Source organism: Lupinus angustifolius, chromosome LG05 (assembly GCF_001865875.1).
Source record: "Lupinus angustifolius cultivar Tanjil chromosome LG05, LupAngTanjil_v1.0, whole genome shotgun sequence".
Taxonomy (NCBI): domain Eukaryota; kingdom Viridiplantae; phylum Streptophyta; class Magnoliopsida; order Fabales; family Fabaceae; genus Lupinus; species Lupinus angustifolius.
In genome coordinates this window covers 16,073,478-16,082,687 of record NC_032013.1, presented here as the reverse complement: position 1 = coordinate 16,082,687, position 9,210 = coordinate 16,073,478, and positions in this window count along the sequence as shown.

The following is a 9,210-nucleotide window of genomic DNA, read 5'->3' as shown; positions in this document are numbered from 1 at the left end:
ATAATTCTGAAAATTCACCTACATATGATGAACTCTATGGTGCCTTTGTTAAACTACATGAAGAATTAAAGAAATTAGCAAGCATCAACGTAGATAGAAAAAGAGTCATTAATTTGCATGAAAAGTAACTAGTTGAAATGCAACATGAATTAAATGAATTGAAGTTAGAAAATAAGACTATTGATCTTATATATGCATGCGCTTCATGTGATTGTTCTTCTAAGTTAAATGAGACACATATGTGTGAAAATTGCAAGATTTTAGAAGCTGGAAACTCTGTTTTAAAACAGAAAATTGCAAGTTTCACATATAGTAGTCAAAGACTAGACAATTTGCTTGCGACTTCCAGAAACGTTGGTAATCGTGCTGGTTTAGGCTATAAATAAGCTAAGCAAGGAAGGTCATATAGAAAACAAGTAGACCATACTCATAACATGCATCATAATAACTTGCCTACTTGTTTCTACTATGGAACTTATGATCATACATTCATGTTTTGCCATATAAGAAGGTATGGACTGCCTAACGGTAATTTTTTATGGATACAAAAAGAGTTAGCTCCCTTAGTTGCTAACAAGAAAGGAACCAACATAAATTCGGTACCTATAAGTATCAAGTAATTTTGTTTTGTAGGTATGCCTCCAAATATATGGACAACATGGATACCTTGATAGCAGTTCTTCGAGGCATATGACAGGTGATATGTCTAAATTCCTTGAACTATCATTCAAAGAAAAGGGCTATGTGACATACGGCGATAACCATCAAAGGAAAATACTCGGAGTCAGAAAGATAGGTAATGCTTCACAAGCTATTATCGACAATGTCCTTTATGTCGAAGGATTGGAGCATAACTTGCTAAGCATAAGCTAGTTGTGCGATCAAGGTAAGAAAGTGTCTTTCGATTCTAAGTGTTTTATTATTCACGATGGTAAAGATAATAAGGTTAAATTCATTGATCATAGAATTAACAACATTTACATTACTCGCTTGGAAGATATCATCACTTCTCTATTTTCTAAATGTTTTATTTCTAAAGAAAGTGATATTTGAGTTTGGCATAGTTAAGTAGCACATACTCACTTAAAACACCTAGAAAAAGTGTCATCTAAGGAAATAGTAGTTGGGCTACCAAAACTGAATTTTAAAACAAACGACATTTGCGACACTTGTCAAAAATGTAAGCAAGTCAAAAACTCGTTTTCTTCAAAAAATGAGATATCCACAACTAGACAATTGGAATTGCTCCACATAGACTTGTTTGGACCTTCACAAGTTATGAGTTTTGGTCGTAGCTACTACACACTCGTAATAGTCAATGACTTTTCTAGATTTACATGGACATTGTACCTTGCCTTAAAAAAGCGATACTTTTAAATCTTTTAAAAACCTTGTCAAACAACTTCAAAACCAATTTAATCATAAAATTGTGTTTATTCGAAGTGACCATGATGGTGAATTTGAAAGCCACATGTTTAATAAATTTTGCGAGAAACATGGTATCCAACACCAATATTCTACTCCTCGAACCCCTCAACAAAGTGGAATTGTCGAGAGGAAGAATCGAGTCTTAGAGGAGTTGGCTAGAAATATGTTGAATGAGAGCAAGGGTCCAAAATACTTTTGGATCGATGCAGTGCATACTGCGTGCTATATGATTAATAGAGTTCGACTTTGGCCTTCACTTTCGAAAATACTTTTTGAACTATTAAAAGGTTGTAAACCAAATATCTCACATCTTCATGCTTTTGGTTGTAAATATTTCATACTTAACAATGGAAAAGATCAATTAGGAACGTTTGACTCAAAAGCATATGAGGGTATATTTTTAGGTTACTCTACACATAGTAAGGCTTATAGAGTTTATAATAAACACACTATGCATGTAGAAAAATTTGATTTTGTACATTTTGACGAATCTTCTCCAAAAGAGAAAATAATGGTTGTTTCTGATGACGTTTCAGGTGCTTTAGAATATTCTTATACAAAGATGTGAAAATGGAAAATGTGGTACAAAATGATCATGAAGTAAGTCAGAAACATCAGGAAATGCCTAAGATGTGGAAAACAAAGAAAGATCATCCCATCGACAAAGTAATAAGTGATATTTCTAAGATAATGGTAACCCAAATTTCTTTACATAATATTTGGAATTTTGTTGCTTGTGTTTTAAAATCGACATGAAAAGTGTTAATGAGGACTTAGAAGATGAACATTGGGGTATATCTATGCAAGAAGAGCTAAACCAGTTTGAGCGAAACAATGTATGAGAATTGGTCCCTAAGCCAAGTGATCATCCAATCATTGGCGCAAAATGGGTATTTCATAACGAAATGGATGAATCGGGTTTGATAATTAGAAACAATGCAAGACTAGCGCTCAAGGTTATAATCAAGAAGAAGGTATAGATTATGACGAAACCTACGCCTCTATTGCTAGGTTGGAAGCCATTAGAATGTTACTAGCCTATACATATATTATGAATTTCAAAGTCTTTCAAATGAACGTAAAAAGTGCCTTCTTGAATGGGTATATTCAAGAAGAGGTGTATGTTAAGCAACATCCAGGTTTTAAAGACATTAAATATCCGAACCATGTTTTAAGCTTAAAAAGGCTCTTTATGGTTTGAAACAAGCCTCAAGGGCTTGGTATGAGAGACTAATCTCATTTCTTTTAGAAACATGGTTTGTAAGGGGTAAGGTTGACACTACATTTTATATATCAAAATCTCAAAATGATAAATTATTAGTGCAAATATATGTATATGACATTATTTTTGGCACTGATAACAATGTTCTATATAAAGAATTTTCAAATTTGATGAAAGGAGAATTCAAAATTTCTATGATGGGAGAATTAACCTTCTGCCTAGAGATAGAAATAAAGCAATTGAGCAATCGGATCTTTGTTCACCAATCGAAGTTTTGTAAGGAGCTTCTGAAGAAATTCAACATGGACAAATCAAAGGAAGCTTCTACGCTGATGGCATCATCTTGTTACCTTGGCCAGGATGAAAATAGAAAAGCTATTGAGATAACAAAGTATCATGGTATTATTGATTCATTGTTATATCTTGCATCAAGTAGACTGATATTATGTTCTATGTGTGCATTTGTGCTAGATACCAATCATCTCCTAGAGAGTCATATTTTTCAGTTGTAAAACAAATCATGAAATACTTGAAAAGAACTATAAACATGAGACTATGATATCCTAGGGATGCCTCACTCTCTTTCATAGGGTACTCGGATTCCGACTTTGTCAGATGCAAGTTGGATTGTAAGAGTATAAGTGGGATTTGCCACCTTTTAGGTAGTTCCCTAGTGTCATGGCACAACAAAAGCAAGTTTGCGTTGCTTTATCTATCGCTGAAGCGGAATACATTAACACCACTATGTGTTGCGCTCAAATCTTACGGATGAAGCAACACTTGTTATACTACTATGTAAAGCTTGATAAAATACCAATCAAGTGTGACAATACAAGTGCCATTAACCTATCTAAGAATCCCATACACTCAAGGACTAAGCGTATCTAAATTAGACATCATTTTCTTAGGGATCATGTCCAAAAAGGTGATTGCATAATTGATTTTGTGGAAACCTCAATGAAACTAGCCAATATATTCACCAAGCCCCTTCCAAGGGATACATACTTTGTTCTATGCAGAGAACTCAAAATTTTTTATGAATCATATCTAAGTTAGTGTGCTTTAGGTTCTTGTTTATGAATTTGCCATGACTCTATTGTATGCTTATATGTGATTCTATATTGAATGCATAGTTCTTGTATCTAATTGAATTTATGATTGTTTCGTTTTGCTTGTTAGAGTGTCTTAGACTCTTAGGATAGGTTTCTACCAATGGTATCCTAACATCCCCCATGAACCACACAAAGAATGTTCAAATCTGTGATTTTACTATAAGTAATCCATTATTCTGTGAACTAATCGATTACCTGGGAGGAAAATTTCAAACTTTGGCAAAAGGTGTTTCAAAATAATCGATTACCAACTTAAATAATCAATTACCTGGGTGAAAATTTTCAAAACTGAAAATTTGTCATAGCAATAATCTATTACCACTTGCAGATAATCGATTACCAATAGTAGTAAAACAGATTTAAATAGTTACTCTAGGGTTCATATGTATAAACCCTAAATCTCTAAGCATTGCCCCCTTTCTAAAATTTCTTCAAATTAGTTGTTCTATTAGCAAATTCGAGCAACCCCTACTCTAATCTCTACCATCTCTACACTTAAATCGATCCAATTTCTCCAAAAATCAGAAATCCCTAAATTTCATTTTCGGAAGTCCTAACACCCCAATTCGACAAATCGATTATTTAATTGACTATATCATCTAAAATATGAAAGTATGGGTGATGAAAGGCCACAATATGTTAAGCACACGACCAAACATACCATAAGTTTAGAAGTTGGCGATTCATCCAATGTTAGAATCAGCAGAACCACTACACAAAGTGACCCTTATTACGCTCCAAATCTCCAAGTTGAGAGGTTGGCCAAACTTCATGGAAGAAAAGAAACCTACATTAGGTATGACAACATATCTTGGATGGTGCAACAAGGATTTGAATTTCCCCATCAACTAGAAGCCCAAGGGTTTACAAAATTCGTGGAACTCAATGGTAATATTCATCCCTCTCTTGTTAGGGAATTTTATTGTAATTTCAGTATAAGGATGATGCTTATGTGATTTTGGTTAAGGGAAGGTTTTTACTTTGGATTCAGATTTATTTCTACAAGTTGAAGGATTGTCTAGTGACGGTGCTCCTATGGGAGATTGTCATGATGAGTCATGAGACTCATATGACACAAAGGAGATGTATAAGTCATGCTTGAGAGGACCACACAATTATGTAGAAGGAGAATCTACAAAATTTGGTTCTTTATCAATTGAAAACATATTGCTTCACTACTTGATAGCATACATTTTGGTTCAGTGAAACACAAACCATGCTCAGCCAACCATCAATGACCTTAAGTTGATGTTTGCAATTAAGGAGGATATTATGGTCAACTGGCCTGCTAAAATTCTAAAGGTCATGTATGGGACTGACTCATCTTCTTCAAGGTTGCTTGCGTATGGGATGTTTATCTCATGTGTGATTGATCATTTAGGGATTGTTACATCTGATGTTGAGATAATGGCTATTGACTCCCACAAGTATTTGGTAGGTGACAACTTAATTCACAAAATGGGTATATATAAGTATGATCCAATATGGATTTATCAAGAAGATCACAATACCATTGCGAATTTGAAGATGTCTAGTGAGGAAAGAGATGCAAATCCAGCTGAGGAGAACCCTGATCCACCACAAGTAGAGGCTTCAAATGTGCCTCAAGAACCATCTTTTGGGTTAGCTCATCTAGAGGCCATGGAACAACGTCTCAATGCATATATGGACATGGGCTTTCAATCCATGTAGAATGCTATCAAGGTTGAGTTTTAGAGGTAGGAAGAAAGGATCACATACAAACTTGATCGTATTCTCTTCATTATGAAAACCTTAGGAGGCCATCCACCATTACCACCGCGACCTCAAGAATAGTCTAGCTTAGGAATGTCTAGTTTGTCCTAGTTAGATTTGAGTCTAGGTGTGTGTGTGTTTTGAACTTGTTATGTTGAACTATTATTGTGTTTGAACTTGTATTTGGTTTTGACATTATGTATGTAATCCATCAACCTCTTATTTTCTCATTTGTATGGTTTACTTGCGAATGACTTTAAATCTATATCATTTTGCCATGATGAATGACTAATGTACGATTATCCTTGCTTATATACCATCTACATCGGTTGTTCTTTTACTATCTGTCATATATGCAAAATGGATAGTGTCATGCTTAAAAATTATCATATACATTGCAAATACTTAAGCCAATCATCTTTCTAATTGTGTAGTAGAATAATCGATTACTAGCATATGATAATCGATTATTTGCAGTAAATTGTGCACTTGTACAATTTTCTCTAAACTGCTTATTCAACTATACATATTTTAACTTGATTAAGTCAGTAAACATGTTTTTAGAATATTTCCTTACTTTTGGATATACTGTTCATATTATATCATTGCTTCTTTATTCTATCAAAAGGGGGAGAAAGTGTTATTTGAGTTTTGCAAGTTGTAAATGATGCTTCTACACCCACTTAAATAAAGGGGGAGAAAGAACTTAGCTAACCTACACACTACCTCATTTATGGATTGAGGGGGCGAATAAAGTGAGGGGGAATAACGCTTAAGATTTCACAACCATTGCAAACATAAAGTTGATTGTCATCAAAGATTGTCAAACAATTAATCATTCCAAGTTCGTCATCATCACAAAAAGGGGGATTCACATTGCAAGAAGAGTCAAAAGGTTGCAAGTATGATCAACTCATATGGTTTTGATGAAAACAAGGACTTTAAGAAAACTTGAAGATGAAGACAACTCTACAAATAACATGTCAAGACTCAAGGTCATCATAGTCTTAGGAAAATCTTTTATGTTTTATAGAAGTCCTAAGATGTTTGCTTAGATTGAGTCTAGGCTAGGTGAACCTAGGACGGAAGTCACACAAGGCTTAAAATGGATTTATATAAAATGAGACATATTATCCATTTAAACATGATAGATAATGTTCATGCATTACATTTGACATACATGGTTTTGTTGTATCAAAATAGTACTAATTTCAAAATCATGCATTTCATACACATACATCATGTAGGAGGTTCATCATGCATCAAATAAACTACTTTTCAACTCTATTAATTGATTACCATGATGTGATAATCAATTATTTAGCCATGGAATCTGATAATTGGTTATGTATGGGAATAATTGATTATTCAAAGTTCTAGTAGCTAAATGATTTAGATCTCTTGGCATCAATAATCGATTACACAAGAATCAATCGATTATTTCCAACATATTTCAAGTTTTTAGCTAGTCGATAATCGATTATCAACTAAGATAATCGACTGGATCAAACAGAAAACAGTTTTGTATAAAAAAATCGTTTTTTTTTCATTCATGTGCTTAGAATCTTGGTTTTCAAAATTTCATATCATTCATAAAATTCTCTAAGCGAAATCTTGTGTTGAATAGTATCAAAGTTTCTTTGGTTTTTCAAGAGTGAAAAATAATTATTTTTACATTCTTTTCCTAGAGTGCATTATAGATTTTACATGCACAAATCTTGCACCAATCTTCACTTAGACTTTAGGTTTCTTGTGAGATTTTGTCCTTAGGTTTGTAGTTGAGTTTAGTGTTCTATTAGCACATATAAGGTGCAAGTTACTTAGATTTTTCTTTAGCCAATTGAATTGATATTCTCAAGATTGTTGAGAATTAGAGTGAAATTCTAGCTGAGATTAGGTTTTGAGTATACACCTTTACAAAGGTTTTGGTTGAGAGTGATCAACAGTTGGGGATATACGTGAGTAGGTGTTGAGTATCCTAAGAGATGGGTAGGAGGTCGAACCGATGTGAGAGACTCTAGGGTCATAAAATTAGCGTTTGTAAAGTCATTGGAAGTGTGTTTGTAACATACATTTGATTCCATAGTGAATAAAATCTCTCGATATCAGAAGGGGAGTCCTGGATGTAGTTTTCAAGTGGACCCGCAAAAGAACTAGAATAAAATTCTTTGGCGCACTCTTCTATCCCTTTATCTTTAAATTTCAGTCTTTACATTTTGCTTATGTTCTTGGATTGGCTTATAGATTCTTGTATCTTCTTATTAATTGTTTAGCATATCATCTTTAAGCAAATTGAACCAACAAAGATTGTTTCTAAGATAACTTGTTTTGCAATAAACTGTTTTGTTCAAGATTTCAAGAATCGAAATGATCAATTAGCTCTGATAATAATCGATTAGTTTTAGCTTATAATAATCAATTATCCTATTTAATAACCAATTATCTTGAACTATTTTTCAATATTCTCAATTAACCGGAAAAGTGGCATTAGTGATCCGCTACACCTGTTCACCCCCCTCTAGGTGTGTTTTACTTTGTGTTTACCCAACATTTAATTTGTCTTTCGTTATGGCTTGTTGTGTTTATATCCCACTCGTACATTCCATATGGAAAGATAAGAGAATTTTGCATATGATCATCGTATCCTACAATTTCTTGAATTCTCATTAGATTTTCAGCATGAGTTGTTACTTTGATATTCCTTCCATTTGTCATTGTTTCAACATCTCCAACAAAAATAATTGCAGTGACTTGTGAAGCAGTTGGAAGATTATAATGTGGTTGGTTAGCAAGATGATCTTTAATGATGAGGCTACATTGGTGAACATTTGTTCATAGTGCAAATTGCTTAAAGACATGTATAAAGGGGTTATGAAGATGAATTATATGTTTTAACTTCGAAACTACATTCTCATGAAGTCGAGGGTTTTCCAACATCCTATTTTGTAACTCATGATTCATGTCATATATATATATGTATATATATATATATATGTATATATATATGTATATATATATATGTATATATATATATATGTATATATATATATAATTGCATAAAGCATGGTCTATCTTCTTCATTGGTATGTAGTCCCTCAATGTTGTGATAAATTGAACCCTAAACACGAATTGTATAGATACCATGTCTAGTTGCGGCTAAGCTATTAGCATGATGAACACCTAATGAAGTATATGTAAAGATATGATTGTAACCTCAAATATATTGCCTAAAATGCATTCTTTCATCCGAGGAGTCAACAATTAAGTCAAGTAATTGTTGAGGTGCATTTACTTGTTGTAATCAAACTTTAGCATGTAAGCAACAAATATTGTGTTTCATGGTGAAACAACCTTGCATTGCACCATGTACATGAGGTTGGAGTGGTTAATTAAGATGCAATCATTCTTATGTTAGCTCAAAAGTTTGTAGCACTATTATGTCTTAATTGGAAGGTGTATCTCATACTTGTTCCTTGTTTTGGGAGAACATGGAACATTGTTGACGAATATTGACCACCTATATTTTTTCGATAATGACCAAAGCATTAATACATTTTGTGAACGATGAGAATGGAAGTTATTTGAAAATTTAGACTTACACATAATTTGAAGTAATTATACAAAAAAAAATACTAACCAGTAGGGGTTTGCACATGACCTGGTCCTGCCTCATTAGTGTGAGGTCCGTGATATATTGTTGGACCAAAGTTATAA